The sequence below is a fragment of the Triturus cristatus genome, chromosome 3_1 (assembly GCF_964204655.1).
Source record: "Triturus cristatus chromosome 3_1, aTriCri1.1, whole genome shotgun sequence".
In the NCBI taxonomy this organism is placed as follows: Eukaryota; Metazoa; Chordata; class Amphibia; order Caudata; family Salamandridae; genus Triturus; species Triturus cristatus.
Window position 1 is genome coordinate 952819799 of NC_140583.1, and position 21180 is coordinate 952840978.

The 21180-nt window shown below is 40.1% G+C and overlaps 1 protein-coding gene across 2 annotated transcripts in view; it reads left to right on the forward strand.

Annotated features, from left to right (window-relative positions):
* Positions 1-21180, forward strand: part of CACNB4 (calcium voltage-gated channel auxiliary subunit beta 4) — a 910181-nt gene that overhangs the window by 873315 nt on the left and 15686 nt on the right. The gene's annotated exons all lie outside the window — the stretch shown is intronic.

Consider the following 21180-nt stretch of genomic DNA (forward strand, 5'->3'; position numbering starts at 1 on the left):
CAAGTCCTCTCAGCAACCCCGTTCTCTGGCTTACTGGCTGCCAAAGACCCTCAGCATTCAAGGGGATGTCATTCCCCAACCACCATTACACCAGAAGGTGCATTTGCAGAGTGGTGGTGAAGGACACGTGGCCTCCGGCGACTTGACAGAGTTGTTTTTTTATTTTAAAAAATTCTTTAGGGAAGAGTGGCTGCATACCACCCCTTCCCTCAGCCTATTTCAGCCCTGGGGACCCCATCCCACAGAGCCACTCTTTTTTTTAAATGGGGAGGGAGGCCACACGGCCCTCCTTTTCTGAGCCAGTTTTGCACCAGGGACCCCATTCCTCAGGGCCTGCCCTGTATTTTTATAAATATTTTTAAAGGGAGGGGGCAGGCCTTTATTTATATTTTATTGTTTTTAAAAGTGGTGGGGGGCTGCGTGGCCCTCCTTCCATGGCCTATTTTGGCCCTGGGGAACCAATCCCCCGGGGCCAGGCCGTCATCATTTTTAAAAAAAGATTGGGAGGGGTCCAACGCATCTCTCATCCCCGGGCAGATATTGCCCCAGGCACCCCATCCCCCCATATTGGGGACTGCTGGGAGAGCCTCAAGGCCCCCACGGTCCCTGCTGGCTCCCCGTCTCCTGCAGGAGCCGGCATTGCTTTCGGACGGAGGGAACTGCAAAAATGCAGCACCCTCTGTCCAAAAGCAATTCTGCTCCGCTTCATGGAAGCGAGAGCATTTTCAATGCTCTTTTTTCCATGAACCGGAGCGGAATTCACTATGATTTGGCAGTAGCTGTGCTCCTGCCAAGCCTAAGCTAACTGCAATGTCCCTGGAGTGGGCAGAACATGTGGGGTGGTGGTCCCCAGGTCCATCTACGGCTCTATGAGGGGGGCCACACGGCCCCCCCTCCAACAAAAATCAAGCCTCAGGGATGTGGTGGTCCCCGGGGCGCGGCGGCCATGCGGCCCTTGTATCTACTTTAGTATACAGTTGCATGGGGGGGCTGGAGCCCCCCACGCATTATTTGTAAATATAGCCCCGGAACGGTGGCCATCCCCGAGGCTGTGGGAGACTGCGTGGCCCCTTCGCATTTCAGTGAATCGGCCCTGGGGAGGTGGCAGGCCCTGGGCAGCGGGGTTCCCCCCAACATTCCAGTTAATCAGCCATTAGTGTTACCATGTTCCAGTATCCAATATCTCCCCATAGGATAGAAATTTGCTGGATATTTCCCAAACATTATTTGCTCATTATGTTTCACTGATTTAGATATATCATCATGAAATTATGTGCCTAAGTATTTATAGAACCCTTGTTGCCAAGACAAGCCAGTATTACCTAGGACTTCCCGTGTACAGTTTATATTCAAAGGCCGAGCATCTGTCTAGTTTGTATTGAAAGAAAAGCTAGATACAGCAGAGTATTGCTCAATTGTATTAGTTCTCAGATGGAGGTTTCTGTTATTTCTGGGAAGACTAGAATATCGTCAGTGTATGCTGCAGATTTTTATGTTAGGTGGTAGAAGGACACCACCAGTATGTTAGTGTTGTCCTTATAGATTCCAAACGTGGCACTGTTGCTAAGGTGAAGAGTACAGGAGGCATTGAGCAACCCTGTCTTTTTCCTTGTTCGAGTGAGAAGGTCTGTAAGACGGCTCCCCCAGTTTTAACACAGGCCACTGAATCTACATATAAGGCCAGGCCCATCAAACCATAGTCAAATTCATGAAGGGCAGTTCTGATAAATGGTCAGGACACCCTATCAAAAACCTTCTCTGCATATAGGCCTTTGGGTGCAGTATTGGAGTGGAATAGTTTTGCCTTCTCTAGGACGTGCATTGCAGAGCATTGTATTATATCATGAAAATCTATTATTCATAAATCCTACTCTCCATGCAAGAGATAACTTTACAGCAATAAAGGTAAATGTGGGGTCCCTCAATGGTCCTCCTTAGTCCTTCATTTGTTTAATATATATGTAAGACTATTAATAAAGGAGTTAGCTACATGAGGCTGCAAACTATACAATTCCGTAGATGACTTCCAACTATTGCTTCACCTAAATGGAACTGCATCCACACAACAGGACTTCCAGTTTTGTATGCATTTTATCTGGGATTGAATAAATACTAATCTTTTAAAATGGAATGCAGCTAAGACAGAAATAATAATTCTAAACAAGAGAGTGAACAACTGGAGCCAATTTAATTGGTTTGCAGAAATTGGTCCTGCTCCTGTCCAAACTACATGCTACATGTCTTGATGGTATATTGGATTGTAACCTCAGCATGTACCACACCCTGGATCTGTACTATCTAGATGCATCTTTATGCAGAAAATAATCAGGAAGCTAGCACAATCCTACCTCAGGAATCCCCAAAAATTGTGACAACAGCTTTATCTCTTCCAGACTCGATTATACTAATTCCAATTATTTGAAAAAAGCGATACCAAAGGGGATGCCAAAGGGGATGATGGACGAAGCGCTTGAACAAATCAAACACTCACCCCCAGTCAACTGATCTGGGTTTAATCCATCATCATTCTTTAGCTCACTCCACCACCCCAGTTCAGACATGACCATATGCCAATCAGTCTGACCCTGTGCCTCATGGGAAAAGTCCAGCCCGAACTACCAAGCCATGTCTTCCCTGGACCGGAAACAAGCATCCTGGGACCGGTTTCGGGTTCATAACCCTCATCAGCCAGGCTATCTTGAATCCAGTGGCAAAGTGAGCAAGGGACCCACCTCTGGGAATACCCTGCCAACTTAGGGCGAACAAAGCATATACCAAAGGGGATGATGGACGGAGCAGTTGAGCAAATCAAACACTCACCCCCAGTCAACTGATCTGGGTTTAATCCATCATCATTCTTTAGCTCACTCCACCACCCCAGTTCAGACATGACCATATGCAAATCAGTCTGACCCTGTGCCTCATTGGAACAGTCCAGCCCGAACTGCCAAGCCATGTCTTCCCTGGACCGGAAACAAGCATCCTGGGACCGGTTTCGGGTTCATAACCCTTATCAGCCAGGCTATCTTGAATCCAGTGGCAAAGTGAGCAAGGGACCCACGTCTGGGCATACCCTGCCAACTTAGGGCGAACAAAGCGATACCAAAGGGGATGATGGACGGAGCGCTTGAGCAAATCAAACACTCACCCCCAGTCAACTGATCTGGGTTTAATCCATCTTCATTCTTTAGCTCACTCCACCACCCCAGTTCAGACATGACCATATGCAAATCAGTCTGACCCTGTGCCTCATGGGTGCAGTCCAGCCCGAACTGCCAAGCCATGTCTTCCCTGGACCGGAAACAAGCATCTTGGGACCGGTTTCGGGTTCATAACCCTCATCAGCCAGGCTATCTTGAATCCAGTGGTAAAGTGAGCAAGGGACCCACGTCTGGGCATACCCTGCCAACTTAGGGCGAACAAAGCGATACCAAAGGGGATGATGGACGGAGCGCTTGAGCAAATCAAACACTCACCCCCAGTCAACTGATCTGGGTTTAATCCATCCTCATTCGTTAGCTCACTCCACCACCCCAGTTCAGACATGACCATATGCAAATCAGTCTGACCCTGTGCCTCATGGGAACAGTCCAGCCCAAACTGCCAAGCCATGTCTTCCCTGGACTGGAAACAAGCATCCTGGGAATGGTTTCGGGTTCATAACCCTCATCAGCCAGGCTATCTTGAATCCAGTGGCAAAGTGAGCAAGGGACCCACGTCTGGGCATACCCTGCCAACTTAGGGCGAACAAAGTGATACCAAGCGGAATCAAGCTATCCTGGCTGAAGAGGGGTGAAACCCCGAAATCGGTCCTAGGATGCTTGTTTCCGGTCCAGGGAGGACCTGGCTTGGCAGTTCGGGCTGGACAGTTTCCATGAGGCATGGGGTCAAGACTGATTTGCATATAGCCAGGTCTAAACTGGGGTGGCATGGTGAGCAAAAGAATGATGGATTTAACCCAGATCTCTTGACTGGGGGTGAATGTTTTGATTTGTTCTGCATTCCGTCCATCAATTGTGTGTCTTTTGAATTCCAATTATTTGGGCTTCCCGAACAACATTCGTCACGGACTACAGGCTGCTCATTCAATATACAAACTGCCTAGAAACTCCTATGTCACTTCACTATTGAAACAATCCTGCTTGCTGGCTACTGATAAAACAGAGAATTCAATTTAAGACGTGTTGCCTCATTAATAAGGCCCAGTTGGCTTTGCCCCTTGCTTTATAGCCAGAAGGATTAAGCACTACACACCATCACACATTCTTCGGTCTTTTTACTTCAGCTGTCGGATCACACCTAGATATCATACAAAGGTATGGGTGAACACAGCTTTTCAGTGTAGGCACCATTTCTCTGGACTTCACCCCCGATACATCTACGCCAACTCTAGTCATTATAGCCATTATAGACATTGGTTATTCTCACTTTTCTTCTGAGGCTGTTCTAGGAGTTGGTGAGAAAACGTTTCTTCTCACCAACTCCAGTTCAGACATGACCATATGCAAATCAGTCTGACCCTGTGCCTCATGGGAGCAGTCCAGCCCGAACTGCCAAGCCATGTCTTCCCTGGACCGAAAACAAGCATCTTGGGACCGGTTTCGGGTTCATAACCCTCATCAGCCAGGCTATCTTGAATCCAGTGGCAAAGTGAGCAAGGGACCCACGTCTGGGCATACCCTGCCAACTTAGGGCGAACAAAGCGATACCAAAGGGGATGATGGACGGTTCGCTTGAGCAAATCAAACACTCACCCCCAGTGAACTGATCTGGGTTTCATCCATCATCATTCTTTAGCTCACTCCACCACCCCAGTTCAGACATGACCATATGCAAATCAGTCTGACCCTGTGCCTCATGGGAACAGTCCAGCCCGAACTGCCAAGCCATGTCTTCCCTGGACCGGAAACAAGCATCCTGGGACAGGTTTCGGGTTCATAAACCTCATCAGCCAGGCTATCTTGAATCCAGTGGCAAAGTGAGCAAGGGACCCACGTCTGGGCATACCCTGCCAACTTAGGGCGAACAAAGTGATACCAAGCGGAATCAAGCTATCCTGGCTGAAGAGGGGTGAAACCCCGAAATCGGTCCTAGGATGCTTGTTTCCGGTCCAGGGAGGACCTGGCTTGGCAGTTCGGGCTGGACAGTTTCCATGAGGCATGGGGTCAAGACTGATTTGCATATAGCCAGGTCTAAACTGGGGTGGCATGGTGAGCAAAAGAATGATGGATTTAACCCAGATCTCTTGACTGGGGGTGAATGTTTTGATTTGTTCTGCATTCCGTCCATCAATTGTGTGTCTTTTGAATTCCAATTATTTGGGCTTCCCGAACAACATTCGTCACGGACTACAGGCTGCTCATTCAATATACAAACTGCCTAGAAACTCCTATGTCACTTCACTATTGAAACAATCCTGCTTGCTGGCTACTGATAAAACAGAGAATTCAATTTAAGACGTGTTGCCTCATTAATAAGGCCCAGTTGGCTTTGCCCCTTGCTTTATAGCCAGAAGGATTAAGCACTACACACCATCACACATTCTTCGGTCTTTTTACTTCAGCTGTCGGATCACACCTAGATATCATACAAAGGTATGGGTGAACACAGCTTTTCAGTGTAGGCACCATTTCTCTGGACTTCACCCCCGATACATCTACGCCAACTCTAGTCATTATAGCCATTATAGACATTGGTTATTCTCACTTTTCTTCTGAGGCTGTTCTAGGAGTTGGTGAGAAAACGTTTCTTCTCACCAACTCCTATAACAGCCTCATTTAACTCTTAAATCACTTACTTATCGCCATGAAATCATTGGTGAACTTGGGCTTTATTAATGTTGTTTAACATAACATGCCGTTCTACAACATGCAAGTTCAGATTTAATGATGATTCCCTTCTAATATGAACAAGAATTGATGTCCCCAAGGCTTTCTGGTATCTCATTAGGCAGGCCCTTTTTTTACAATTGTGCTCTTCTTTTCAGGCTGCAAGGCTTACAATTGAATTAGAAAAACATTAGACAGTTTTCTGGCTAAACACACTTGTTAATGTGTGTGTCAAAGCATTTTTGAGGAGATCAGATGGCTGTAGCAACAGTGATTTTTTTGGATGTTTCTATCAGTAGATATTTTCTTCATTCTTGTCCTATTTGTTTCCGTCAAACAAAATTGCCCAATGTTGTGCTTCTTTACTTTGATCGGGTGTCCCTGCCCATCATGTGGGGCACCCTTATCCTTAATACCAAGACTACCTGGGGGTGTTTGGACAAAATATTATTTTAAATATATTGGGAGATAGACATATCAGAAATGAAATATCGTGACATACAAATATCGTAATGTACAAATATCGTTGACAAGAACGTTGTTTTTTAAGGTAAGTAATATCATTGTAAATAATATTGATGTTTTTTAATATAATGTTCACTATATAGTGGTTACAAATAGTGTTTTTTACGTATTTTAATGTGCTTTATTTGATCTAATAAATGTATGTGTTATTATACTTTATATTAATTGTATTAATTGTTGTTAAAATGTAGCTTGTATTTTTAAGTGATTTAGTATTTTTCATTAATTTGTTATAGTCATTTATAGTGTCATGAAGTGCTGTTGCATTTGTAGGGTTTTAGGGTAGGAAATTAATTAGGTAAGAAATATGTTAGAACTATTTAACACATTTTATTTAATTATCTGAATGATATTTATTATATAATTCACATAATACTGATTTATTTTCCTTACAAGTTAATTGCAGGATTTTAGGATTGTAGGAAAAGTTAAATAAGTAATAATTAATCACCAATTAATTATAAATTGTTAATTAATTATTTAGTTGTTTTTTAATTATGTAATCTATGGAATATGCATCGAATATACCTATATTTTAGTTACGGGTTGCTAGGTTTGTAGGACTGTAAGGTGGGGAGTTAATTCAGCAATAATAAATTATCAATGTATTATCAATTACAAATTAATTATTTAATTATTAATTATGTAAAATATGGAATACAAATTAATGTTACTTATATTTTAGTTACGGGATGCTAGGTTTGTATGGGGTATAATGTGGGAAGTTAATTAAGTAATAATTATTTTAACTACTAAATAATATTTTCAATTAACTAATTAATTGAATTTTGAATATGTAAATTGTGGAATGATTATTTTACAAAATTTTCTTTTAGTTGTCGCATGCTAGGCTTGTAGGGGTCTAGGTTGGGAAGTCAATGAAACAATAATTAACAATTATTTATTAATTGTTAATACTTTTTCTTTTTTTAATATGTATAGTATGGAATAGTTATTTTATGAGTTACATTTTAGGTGTGGACTGCTAGGATTGTGGGTGTACAGGGTGGGATGTTAATTAATTAATTAATTGAATAAACATTATTTATTATTTGATCAGTTTTATTGAGTGTTATGTAAATTAATTAATTGCTTTTAGTTTTATAAATACATATATATATTGTTAATTATTATTTTTTATTAAGAGTTTAAGATTTTGTCTACATTCATGCAAATACTCACATATGTAATATGTTTGAAGTGAAGTATTTTCATTATTCTTGCTGAGACTGCAGTAGGAATAGTAAAATTAACCTCTTTGCAGTTCAACACTTTCTCTACTGTTGAGCTGTTTGGAGTGGGAATAGTAAATTTTACCCCTCTGAAATCCAATGCTTTCACTACTTTTGCCCTGTTTGGAGTAATAATAGTAAATTTCACTTCTCCAAAATCCAATACTTTCCTTATTGTAGCATAGACTGGAGTGGGAATAGTAAATGTTACCTCTCCAAAGCCCAACAGCTTTCCCTGCTGTTGCTCAGATTGGTGTGGGAATAGTCAATTTTACCCCTCTGGAATCCAAATCTTTCCCTACTGTTGAGTTGTTTAGAGTGGGAATAGTAAAAATAACCCCTCCAAAGTTTAACCATTTCCCTACTATTGTGTTGACTGAAGTAGAAATAGTATATCTAACCCCTCCGAACTTCAACACGTTCCGACTGTTGCATAAACTAGAGTGGGAAAAGTATATTTAATATTCTTAGATGCCAATAGTTTTCATAATATTGGTTAAATAGATTTTATAGCATTATTGTTTTATATCATTATATTTTATGTTATTTGCTTTTATTTAAGTTTTTTTATTGTTCAAAGTATTTTCTGTGAATGTGTTTTGGGGATTTTTCAATTTGTTCAATTTTATTTATTGTTTACATTAATGTATATTATTTCTTATTCAATTGTCGTAATAATGAAATTTTATTAATTGAAGTTATATATATATTTGCATAGTATTGTGTTTAAAATATTGCAAAGATGTATTTAATTGATATAGTGTAAAATAAATACATTGTATTAATTATGGTAGTAGAGGAAGTATATAAATACAAGCATTTATATTACATTTGTATATTCAAATATTTAACATTTACTACTTTAAACTCTATACTAAAAAATTATATTTTTGTCTATTTTTGGACGATATTAGTGTCACAGATATTATAAGTATGGGAGCACGATATTGTGGTAAATTATATTTCTTGACACAATATTTTTGTCAATGATATTGTTTACCACTATACTGTGTCTGTGATCTCTGCCTGGGAATCCAAGTTGTACACCAAGATCCTCTTCCTGGCTGGCCTGCTCAATTATCTGACCACTCTCCTTTCCCACCTAATGCTCTCTCTTTCTTTATATCAGAGGAGCCTAGCAGTGAAGAGTCTTACAACCAGGCTACGGGGGAGACCCCACATCGTAGGCTGCCTAAATAGACACTGGGGCTGTCTGCAAAAGGCGAGGAAAGTATTTCCCCATGCCTTGGGTAATTTACAAGTAACAGAGTATCATTTACAAAGAGTTACCTCATACTTGTGACCTGTGTCTAAGGGCCTGATTACGATGTCAGTCAGACAGCCACCAACAGGCCGTCTGAGGCGGTCCGACCGACAGCCCTTCGGTCTGACTGTCGCATTATGATGCTGGCGGTCGGACTGCATACGGTCAGAGTCCACATTGCCGCCTACAACGCATACTTTTACAACGCATGCACTTACAACGCAATTTTTACAACGCAACATCCACTACAACGCATTCCATTACATCGCAGGACACTACAACGCATTTTTAAAAACTACCTTTACAACGCATTCCATTACCTCGCATACTACCTTTACAACGCATACCATTACAACGCATAATATTACATTAAAACCCCTACACTATCCAACACTTACCCTACTGTTGCACACCCTGGAGTTAGAATAGTAATTTTTACCCCTATACTATCCAACACTTACCCTACTGTTGCACCCCCTGGAGTTAGAATAGTAATTTTTACCCCTATACTATCCAACACTTACCCTACTGTTGCACCCCCTGGAGTTAGAATAGTAATTTTTACCCCTATACTATCCAACACTTACCCTACTGTTGCACCCCCTGGAGTTAGAATAGTAATTTTTACCCCTATACTATCCAACACTTACCCTACTGTTGCACCCCCTGGAGTTAGAATAGTAATTTTTACCCCTATACTATCCAACACTTACCCTACTGTTGCACCCCCTGGAGTTAGAATAGTAATTTTTACCCCTATACTATCCAACACTTACCCTACTGTTGCACCCCCTGGAGTTAGAATAGTAATTTTTACCCCTATACTATCCAACACTTACCCTACTGTTGCACCCCCTGGAGTAAGAATAGTAATTTTTACCCCTATACTATCCAACACTTACCCTACTGTTGCACCCCCTGGAGTTAGAATAGTAATTTTTACCCCTATACTATCCAACACTTACCCTACTGTTGCACCCCCTGGAGTTAGAATAGTAATTTCTACCCCTATACTATCCAACAGTTACCATACTGTTGCACCCCCTGGAGTAAGAATAGTAATTTTTACCCCTATATTATCCAACACTTACCCTACTGTTGCACCCCCTGGAGTAAGATTAGTAATTTTTACCCCTATACTATCCAATACTTACCTTAAATGCAATGTAATATTATGCGTTGTAATGGTATGCGTTGTAAAGGTAGTATGCGATGTAATGGAATGCGTTGTAAAGGTAGTTTTTAAAAATGCATTGTAGTGTCCTGCGATGTAATGGAATGCGTTGTAGTGGATGCTGCGTTGTAAAAAATGCGTTGTAAGTGCATGCGTTGTAAAAGTGTGCGTTGTAACGACATACATCCTGCCGCCTCTGTCAGGATCTCAGATCCCGGCGGCGAGGCGGTCGGAGTCACGGCTCTTAATGGCGGCGGTGCCGAGCCAGGCACCACTGTTGGGATTTGGATATCCCTTTCTAACAGCCTGTTCACGGCAGAAACACCGCCATGTACAGGCTGTCAGAAAGGGATATTGGAGGCCACAAACAGGGCCCCTGTCCCTTGTGGGCTACTGCAAAGTGGCCCTGGGGGCGCATGAAGTGCCCCCACTTACCTCCATGCACCATGTGCCCTGCACCACATGGTGCATGGCATATGGTCCATGGATGTGCAAGAAGTGCTCAATTTCACGGCGGCTTGGGCTGAGGCCCTTTTCCTTGGCTGCAGCACAAGCTGCCATGAAAAGGAGCTATTTGCAACCGCCAGCCCGGTGGTCACATCGTGATACCGCCCCCTGCTTGTCAGGCAGTCTCCTGACCGCCACAATAGCAGGTGCCGGTCCAACCACCCGACATCATAATCGGCCCCATAGTCTCTTTAGGATATCACATACTAGCATTCAAGCACAGAACACAGAGAGATAGTGCCAGAATGCCTCACCCCTCTTTCCACAAAGTTTACACTTTGTGGTTCTACTGCAACTATATCTTAAACTCTTCTTGTAAGAGGTTGAAATACAATGCCCACAAGCTGCCTTTCACGCACTTACGTCTGCTGGCCAAATGCCTATGTAGCAACCTAGATAAATCGTAAGCAATTTGACAGACCTCTCCAAGCACACTCACCAAAGACTAAAGGGTTGCTCTTACAACTCATACTGGTTGACAAACTTACCTAACAGTTATACAGTCCTACTCGATCTACCAACAGTACCCCTACAAAAGACAAATCAGAATTTGCTCTGTATAGGAAGCTTTTGAACCCTTTGAAAAGTCATCCCCAAGCTATGGAAAGTGCTGCAATGCCAGTCTAAAGATAGATAGTACACTATACAAGTGCCGGTAGCAACAACAATATGCCCCTGCACAATATCAAATCTATTATTCGGATCAAGAAGGCCACCTACATGTTTTTCGTTTTAACAACAAAGAGGAGGATAGTAAAAAGAAGCTAGCTTCTTGATCAATGATTCTTAATCATTGATCAAGAAGCCTATGGAAACCATAATGCTTGATAACTATTACAGAACTTGCTTCCACCTATTCTCTCTACTAAGTATGTACAACATTGCCAAACAATCTGGCTGTCAATCACTAATTTAGTGAGGTCTCCTGCTTGGTCTTTACCATAATTTGTCCTAAATATTGGGTCATTTTCACACTGATTGTACATTGAGTTTGGTTGCAATATAGTTCATTATTCATGTCGGTATTCTGGTCCAAAGTTCTAGGATCACCTTCAGTAGACAAGAAATGTCTTAAATTGGTTTGCCTCTTTCCTACATAACAGTACGCAAAGAATCGAAGTTAACCACTGCCTTGCAACTAGTACCCTGGTCACTATTGGAGTACCTCAAGGCTCCGCACTTTCGCCTATGCTTTAAAACCTTTTCATAGAACCACTCTCTGATATTCCGCTCTAACATTTAATACCATATGTATGCTGATGGCACTCAACTGTATTTGAAAATCTTCTCGTCAGATGACAGAAAAACTCTAAATTGTGCACTCCTAAAAAGTAAACAATGGCTAACTCATAATCATCTCTGTTAAATACACTCAAAACAGAATTCCTCCTGATTGCCCCCTACTATCACTCTGCACCTACTCAAGACTGGCTCAAACAACTTACTACGCTTAACTGCACCCCTCATGTTGTTGACTCTGCTAGATCTTTAGGTATAACTCTAAATAAATACCTTAATATGCAAAGATCACACCAGTGCTACTATTAGGGGAGCCAATCATCAGCTCAACACTCTAAGGAAAATCAAGCCATTACCTTCTGAGGACATCCAGTTAGCAGTCCAATCCTTAGTTATCTCACGCTTGGAATATGGATTGGTGACCCTAGCTGAGTTACCTAAAGCTAGATTGGCTTGTTTTAGAGCCACCCTGAACTCTTTGGCCAGACTCATCATGGGCTCCAGAAAACATGACCATATCACACCAGACCTAATTCAACTAAACTGGCTGTCCATCGAAGCAAGGATCCGTTTCAAGATAGCTTGCCTGATGCACAAAGGTATTCATTACAACACCCCCGTTTACCTGGTAAAAAAACTTGAGCTATCGGGCTCAACTCGGAACCTAAGAAGCTCTAATACCCTACTGTTGAAACCTCCAAAATTCAACAAGAAAAGACCAGGTCTTGCTCCAAGAATATGGAACGCTCTTTCTCCCGAGATCAGATCTAACCCATCTACTGCCTCATTCTAAAAACATGTCAAATGGCTACTCCTGAATGACCATCTACAGCAATAGCCCTGATGCCATCTTAATCTACTTCCATCTTCTGTTTGACATTCTTTTATACCTTTTGTTCAAAAGTGCTATAGGTGTTTCCTCTCATGCCCTTGTGATTTCTTACTCTGCTGCAACTTTACAGGTCCCACAAGATGGGTTGATTACCCTGGATCACCATTATTATTTTGTTTTTCCCTGTGCACCCCTATGAATTTGTTGCTTTTCATGTACTTCATATGTTCCATTTTGATGTTGTACTCATGCTCTTTACCTCATTCCACTTACGCTCCTTTGTACAGCGCTCTGATACCCGTTCGGGTCATGTTCATGTTTTATAAAACGTTTCAAATAAATGTGATCTGGTTCAGAGGTTTTACCTGCTATTTAGTGACCTAGTGCAATACAGAATGTTGTGACTGAAATATTGTTTATATTTCATGGGTTCTTTCTCCTTTAAGGCATGCCCTCTTACTGAAGTCCTATAAAATGATTGGTTTAATTCCATCTAGCATATCCCTAACAGTGTCAAGGTACGCAATCCATCTCAAGGGTTTAGTGACAACCTCTTTTACACATGGGGCAATAGATATTTTATTTGCCAGTATGCTCCAAAAATGCCTAATCTGCAACTTTTTTGTTTCTCTGTAATTATCTTCCCACATGCTGTTCTTGCACCTTATTAGTTGCTTCATTTGGCCACAGGCAGCACTGCTTTAACTTACCCTCCATATGTAAAATGATCTGCCTCCACAGCAAGGCATCTCCTGCTGGCCTACTATGCTATTGGTTCACATAGGTCTCCATTAATACAGCACTGTCTACATCTTTGGCTAAGATTAATTTTAAAGTATATATAGATATATATGCATTTTTTAAATAGCCACGTTTGTGGTTATTACTGTTAGTGGCCTGAATCAGTCATGTCTCACCCTCCCAATGAATTTCCTGACAACCCAGTACTGAATACCTGCATTTGGCATTAAAATCCCTCTCGTTGTGATACTATGCCCTACCCCTCCACACCCCCAGTTCTTATTTCGGTGACCCTTTATGTCTCCAGTAACTTCTCAGTATGTTTGAAATGTTGTGGGGATTTCTTACACAAATGGGATTATTGCAATTTACCAGGTACAAAGTAGAGTCATTACTTATTGCCCCTATTACTAATAATGATACTAATGATGTTAATGTAGTTGGGAGGAGTTTATCCTAGTTGCAATCCAAACCACCCTTCATGCTATGGCTAGTTTGTTTACTAGCTATTTTTACAAAGTATATATAATATGGGTTTGTCATGGGAATAGAGGCCAGGTCTTCTGAAAGGAACAAACATCAAATAGATTCCACATCCCACAACGTCCTCCATTTTGCATATGAAGCCCACTATATTTCAGGATAATAAATGTCTATTTTTCAACCGCCATTTCATTATCTTGCAGTCTTTACTCACACTCCACTCTCCAATGCTCCCATTGTTACTGAAGTGTCACAGTGTCAGCCATCTCCTTCTGAGCATGAAAATATGTGCTAGTCAATTGCCTCTCCTCAGTTACTATCATTCCAATCATGTTTGCCTTGTATCACCAAATTTCAGTTGTTCTCCCCTACTTCTTGGGGATTCATCCCCTGCTTTACTTTTTCTTCACCCACCCTAATTTCTAAAACCTTAACCTCCCGACTGTCAGGAGAGAAATGGTGGATACAGGTTTAGAGACCCCTTGAGTGCAAAAATAAATTAAACTCCCCATGCAGTCTGCCAGGGATGCCATCGCTTGGCAGCCCTTCAGCTTAGGACACTGTGAGCCCTCAACAGCGCACACCTGACTGATGCACCAATAGCAGTGTCCACCATATAGGAGCAATGCTAGCGCTAGCTACTGCCATCCACTTCTGGATCCAAGAGAATTACCAATGCTGTTCCAGAGAATTTTGGATACAATGGAGAGAGTGGTTGTCTTGTGCAGGAGGGCTTAACCTATATGCTGAAATATGCCAAGGTTCAATTGGGACTACCGCTCTGTCATCACCACTGAGTGCCAATGAGATGTCTGTGAAAGGCAGAGTGAGTATGTTGACGAGTAGATTAGAAATCGCATGATTGGTTAACCAGGTATCTGGAGTGACACTAAACTGAGATGGGATAAATGGAATGGTTTATCTTGGGTATTTTGTTAAGGCATCTGACATGGTGTGACTGGTCAGTTTGTTGTTATGCTCTCGAGTTGTTATTGTATGTTATAACAATTTCACATATAGGAGAGTACTTTGACAATAGTATAGTATGGGTATTTACTACTTATTGCTTACTATGCCTGCTTGTCATGGTGTAGGGAGGAAAATACACATATTTTAAAGTTCATGAGAATTCTCACAGGTTATCATTGGCTGTAAATTGTGCGCAAAAATGATTTTGTAATTTTTTGAATAGCTTGCATTTGGTTTATTAGTGTCAAATAACTTTACGTTCTGACTCATGAGGAACTGCCATTTTGGTATTCACTTGTGCTTGTAGTCGATTTATTGGTTATTTCAATTGTCTCCTCTATGGTTGATGTTGTAGAAAATGGGGTTGTTAAGGATTTGTCTGACCTGCCTGTGAAATGCTGTAACAATTTATTTTGGTCTTTGTTGTGGATGTTCGGCATTTTGATTATTCTATGGTTCCTAACATGCTTTTGATTAATAGAGTGATATAGGTCTCATATTTCAAGTGGATTCAGGTAGGAAAGAGACAGGCCTTTACCATCCTATGGACCTTAAGGTGATTATCGGTTACTCTTATTGCTGGAAGGGAGATCCATAGTTTAGCAGCTTGAACAAAGAAGCTGGTGTCAATTGTATGTTTTTCTTGTAGAATGGTTAGATTAATTTGAGTTGCACTCTGGTATGCAGTGATCTTTGTGGCAGAATCTATTGGTTTTACCACCCTTTCTGATTATTGCATTATGTGATTAAGCAGAGTATTTTGAAAGTTCCTCTAGTAACAGGGAGCCAGTGGATGGCTTTCAAACACAGGGGAAACTTGGTCTTGTGTAGTTTCTATCATTTTGCCACTGTATTCTGATCATTTAAAGGTGATACTCCATGGTGGTTTTATGTCAGACAATCGAGTACAGAAATATTTTGTTACAGATCTATTGTGCTACAGCCAAAAATCAACTTATTGTCCCTCCCTGCTCCTCGGGCCTGGTCCATAGCTTTTTATCCCTATCCTGTCAAATGTCTTTGGAAAACCCCTACCTGTGTATATGACCCTTTCTGCAGCTGTGCACTAATCCATGTTATGATTCCATTCTGGAGAGTATTCAGCTTGCCCAAAGCAGTTAGGTTTCTTTTGAAAAAAGTCAGACCCAAGTTAATAAACTGTTTTTTCACAGGGTCACAGTGAGAGAACTGCAAGTTACAGTAGCCAAGGTGTTCTGTATTTCATTATATCAGTAAGGAACACCGTGTTGCAAAAAGTGTTACGCAGACAGTCCAGATGTGCAAAGTTCCAAACATATTGTATACTTCATCTTTCCATCCATAAGTGCAAAAAGGGCAAAAACTTTAAAATCATCTATTATGGCATATGTCAATGGTCCACCAATGTTTCACCTACACCCAAGGCTTTGTCAAGGTGAATACTTAAAGTGAACATGCAAGCACCAATAAAAATCCTTACCAGAAATGTCAAACTGAGAACACTTGTTTGTTATAGTTAATGGTAAGGGCAAAAACCCAGAACTGCATTTCCCACAGTGCTTCATAATATTCTGATAGCATATGGCTAAGGAGAAAAACCACATATATTGTTAAGAAAATCTGTATTGTAAGTCCCTTTGATACATAATTAATATAATAAATTGATGAAAATTATATATCAGGAGATTTGATATATATTAAAGCTAAGGTTATGTATATATTAAAGCCACCAATAGCACATAACTTGATAGGAAGTAATCCAAATTTAGTAAAATAAATGATACAAATAAATAGCTAAAGAACACCATTTTATGCCGTCATACATGCCAATACACTCGATTCAGGTGGGACACTTCTGATATTTTAAGTAAAAAATAGCTTGATATTAGATATCTCCTGCCTAAAATTGCCTCTGTTTTAATAATAGCCAATGGGGTAAATACATTCTCCTGATTATTTGTTAAAAATCTCCCGCTTTCCTCTTCTAAAATGTTGGCATGTATTGATCATACAAGATTCAGTGTGAAATGCATTAAACATGTATGTTCTTTAAGCGTATGCCTCAACTAAAACAATTTCATTATTATATTTGATCTTTCTACAGATTCAACAAATCATAATTATTTCAGAAAGTATGACAAGCCTTCATCTAAATGTAAACCTTTGGGTCATACTGTCACTACATTTACTATAATTTCAGCTCCAATCCCCACCTTTCACATTGATTTTTGGGAACATATGCCTAGTAATTCAAGTAAGGAGGAATCATATTCTTCATAGAGTAATGGTATGGGGTATTTTATTTCATTCCTCCTTATAGCAACAATATGTAATTCTAATTTTGAGTTGCCTGTTGATACATCCAATGTATCATAAGCCTTAATGGCATTGTAGTGAATACACTATATAGAAACTCTTACAGTTAATGAATGTTCTAATTTTGGAATGTTTTTCATTACTTCCATGCATTTCTTTATATTTATGTAAAGCTTAAGCACCCCTATTTAAGTTACCACAATAAAGAATCATTTTTCAGGTAGCCACGAAGCATTTTAAGTAAATGGTGTACTAATGCTACTGGTAAGTTTATCTTTTAAAATTTCACCTTTGCACCAAATGAAACATATATTTTCAAATTTGAATCAGATTGCAACAAAGGCCAGTGTTTACTTGTCAAATTATCATCCCGTACTATCACATAAAGATTCAAAAACTCTTCACTGTCATTTGATAATATATAAATCAGCTCTATACCCCATGGAGTCTGATTAAGTTTCTATTTATATTGTAACAGCCTATTATGTGTTGAGCTCCAAACCACACAAAGATCAACTACATATCTGATCCAGACCTGGATGTCACAAGTGTATTACTCGAGGTCTTGAATCCAGGCACAGTTATTTTCAAAGAAGCCCATATAAGGTTGGCCTATGATAGGGCAAAAGCTGTGCCCATAGCGGTGCGCTGATAATTATCTTCAAGTAAGAAATAATAATTATTATTCAAGGTAAGGGCTGTCATATCAATCAGCATATTGATAAGACAGGAAATGAGGTCAAAGCTTGAATACAATCATCATGTTAAATAGTAGAACAAAGAGATCACACATCTAGGGTAGAAATAACCCAACTGTTTTTTTGGTACAACTTCCAAGTTTTGATGCCATTACCTGTATTTAAAATTTATTTTAGTCAGTTTAAATATGGCAGTCAAAATATGTTAGTATCTTTAGTTAAAGTTTCAGTAAGTCTGCCTGTGCTACTGGTAATTGGTCTACCAAGTGGTTGTTACAGATATGGGTGCAGACTAAATGATAAATTACAAGTGTCTTGGATACTCTGGGAGATTATTGTCATTTCCTCTGCTTTGCTGATAACCCCATTGTTTACCCATTCTGTTATAATTTTGCTAAACTTAGATGGCAGATATGTAGTAGGATTGCTTGATAATTTGTTTTAAATGGTATTCTTGAGTTGTCTATAACCTTCAGCAAGAGCATAATTATAATATTTCCCCCATTATCAGAGGAGTTAGTAACAATAGAATCATCTTGACTCACTTTCCTCATGGCATTCAGTTCAGATTTTGATTTTTTTTTATTAAGTTTGCTCTTATGTAAATAGTTTTCTGAGAAACATTATATTACATCATTCCTTATTACTTCCCAAAGCCTCAGGTAGAAATGAGAGCATCATCAACTTGAGGATAGAAGGAACATTCTGGTCTCTCCAGATTCTTAACATTATTACCAGTTCTTCTGTTTCCAGAGCTCCTCCTAAGACATTGCACAACTTTTCTTTTAAATCTGTGTCCTTCTCATTGCTTTTTAATGGCCAATTTGCACATTGTCTCGAGTGAAAGCCTGTGGCAATGACCAATTTACTTCAACTCTCACCCAAGGTGAGTCAAACAGCAAAAATATCCCTGCATTCTTCTGGGGACTAATCCCATACTTTAAAATCGAAAGGAGCATTTTACAGAGTCAATACCTTTTGAGCAGCCTACAAAGAATTGCCATTGGTTCAGCCACCCATTGTGCCATGGCCAGATTATTATGCGATCTCCTAAGAGTTAACCTGGTTTCTCCGCTAGACATGACGCCTGACTTAACCAGGTATACCAGCATTTTGATGAGCCCCAACAGTCACTTTGAGTATAAACATGATTGTGGAAAACCAGAAATCCTTGGATAGTTAGAATGCATTGCACTCTTATGTGGTGTTATAACAAATGGATGAAAATTAAGAATTAAGAATTTACATTTTGAAAAATTACAAGGAATCCAACGGCAAACTTCTGTAATGTTTTATTTTAAAATATTAGGGTAAGAAAAAGATCTATATAAATCATGTTTTACATTTTTGTTACGTTGCAGTCAGTCACTCTTTTTTTATTTTTTACATTACCTTTCAGTACATTATTTGTACTAAGAGATAGGCCAGAAAAGCCTGTGTTTGTGCACTCTAGTTTACAGGTAAGCAGTGACATACCATTTGTAGATAACCTGTTGCAAGCTCAAGGTTCCCCTTTCATTGTTTTACTTTTTAAGAGAGGGTTGAAAAGTAAATAAACATCTTTAAAATGGTTGGTAGTGTGTTTAAAGTATATTTTAAAATACATTAGCTGTTAATTATGTGGAGTAATGCAAGGATGAAGTGTATTTTCCGTATTCACACAATGAAGATGGCAGCTTTAGCTATGGAGGTTCAGAGAAAATGAAGCAATATTTAATTGACTCTTGCGCAGTGGTGGCATTCTAAAATTGGCTTTTGTTACTAACTGTATAGCGCTGTACAATATGATATGAAATAAATTAACACTTTCTGTTGTCCTAAATGGATTATTTTAGAAAGGGTATGTTTTCATGGTCAGAAGCATGGATAGTATAAACCTTTTATTCTCTAGGAACATATTGAAGACTCCTGCAGTACTGTTGACTGACATGTTTACTATCAATGGACCTGTCAGCAACTGGGGAAATTCCTAAGTGTGTGTGTGTGTGTGTGTGTGTGTGTGGGTGTGGGTGTGTGTGTGTGTGTGTGTGTGTGTGTGTGTGTGTGTGTGTGTGTGTGTGTGTGTGTGTGTGTGTGTGTGTGTGTGTGTGTGTGTGTGCATGCATGCGTGTGTGTGTGTGTGTGTGTGCGCATGCTGGGCCTGGCTCACAAACTGCACTTTGTAGAGCATTTTGTACTACACCAAAACAGACTACAGATTACAATCCACAAACTATGGCTGGAGTTTCATGCCTCCACATTATCTGTAAGTATGTGTGTGGAGTTCTCTGCCATCTCTGTGGAGTCTTTCTATACTTAAGTATACATTTTAGTAGTAAATATGGGTGGGACTGGAGTGCGTGGGAACGGACCTTAAACATTTTTCGAATAATGATCATTCCGAAAACATAGCTTGCTGATCCTGACAAAGCGACTTAAAAGATTATACAAAGTTGCGAACCACATGTTGGCCCTTAGTGTTCTTTGAATAAAAAGATCATGAATCGTTATAAATCTTTATAAACAGAATTAGGGCCTTATTCTGACTTTTGCGGTCTTGAAGCTGGGCCGCCACACCACCAACCCCCTCCAAGACCACCAAAGCCAAAATAGACCGCCCAACGACTTTTAAAGTCTCTGACAGGCAGTTCTTTGGCAGTGCCTTTGAAATGAGCACTGCAATGGGAGTGTCAAAGGCTGTTTCCCCTGAGTTTCATTAATATTGGCAAGTGATGGCCAAAGTTTTTAAGGGAATAGAAATGAGAATCCCTAAGGAGTGATGTGTCAACTTTAAGGAAATCACTGTGCTGCTATAATATGACAAAACTCTTAAACTCAATGATTGGAATTTGGAGATGCAGTCTGTCACAGAGAAATTTGTTGTAAATGTATTTATCATGGAGTGTTATGGGACGGTAGATCAACATTGCATAGTATATGATGTTTCGGTAAGTAAGAAATTTGAGTCATAAGAACAGAGTGGCCGTGGGACTGCACAATGGCATAAAGTAACAAAGGATGGGTGAGCTGGGGATGGAAGGAGTATGTAGGTGACTTTTGATGAAGTTGTGTATAATGCACACAGATTTAAATCTGGTTTTGCTGCTTAACGGAACTTAAGTTTGAATTCATTGTTTGTTAATGCCAGATTGAATGCTCTAGAACCCAAATTCATCAACACGAGTGCTAATAACATCACATTGCCTCTCTGTGCATCTCAGAGGCTATAAATGAAGTTCAGACGACATCCTCATAAATTGTTGGCCTGAAACCAAGAGTGAGGGCAGCTTGCCAGGATTGTGCTAATTTGAAGATTTGATTTCACATCATTGTAAATGGTTAGCGCAGTCATTGAATATTAAGGTAATCTTCCAGTCCTTTAATGCAGACATGGGCCATCAACTGTACTGCCCA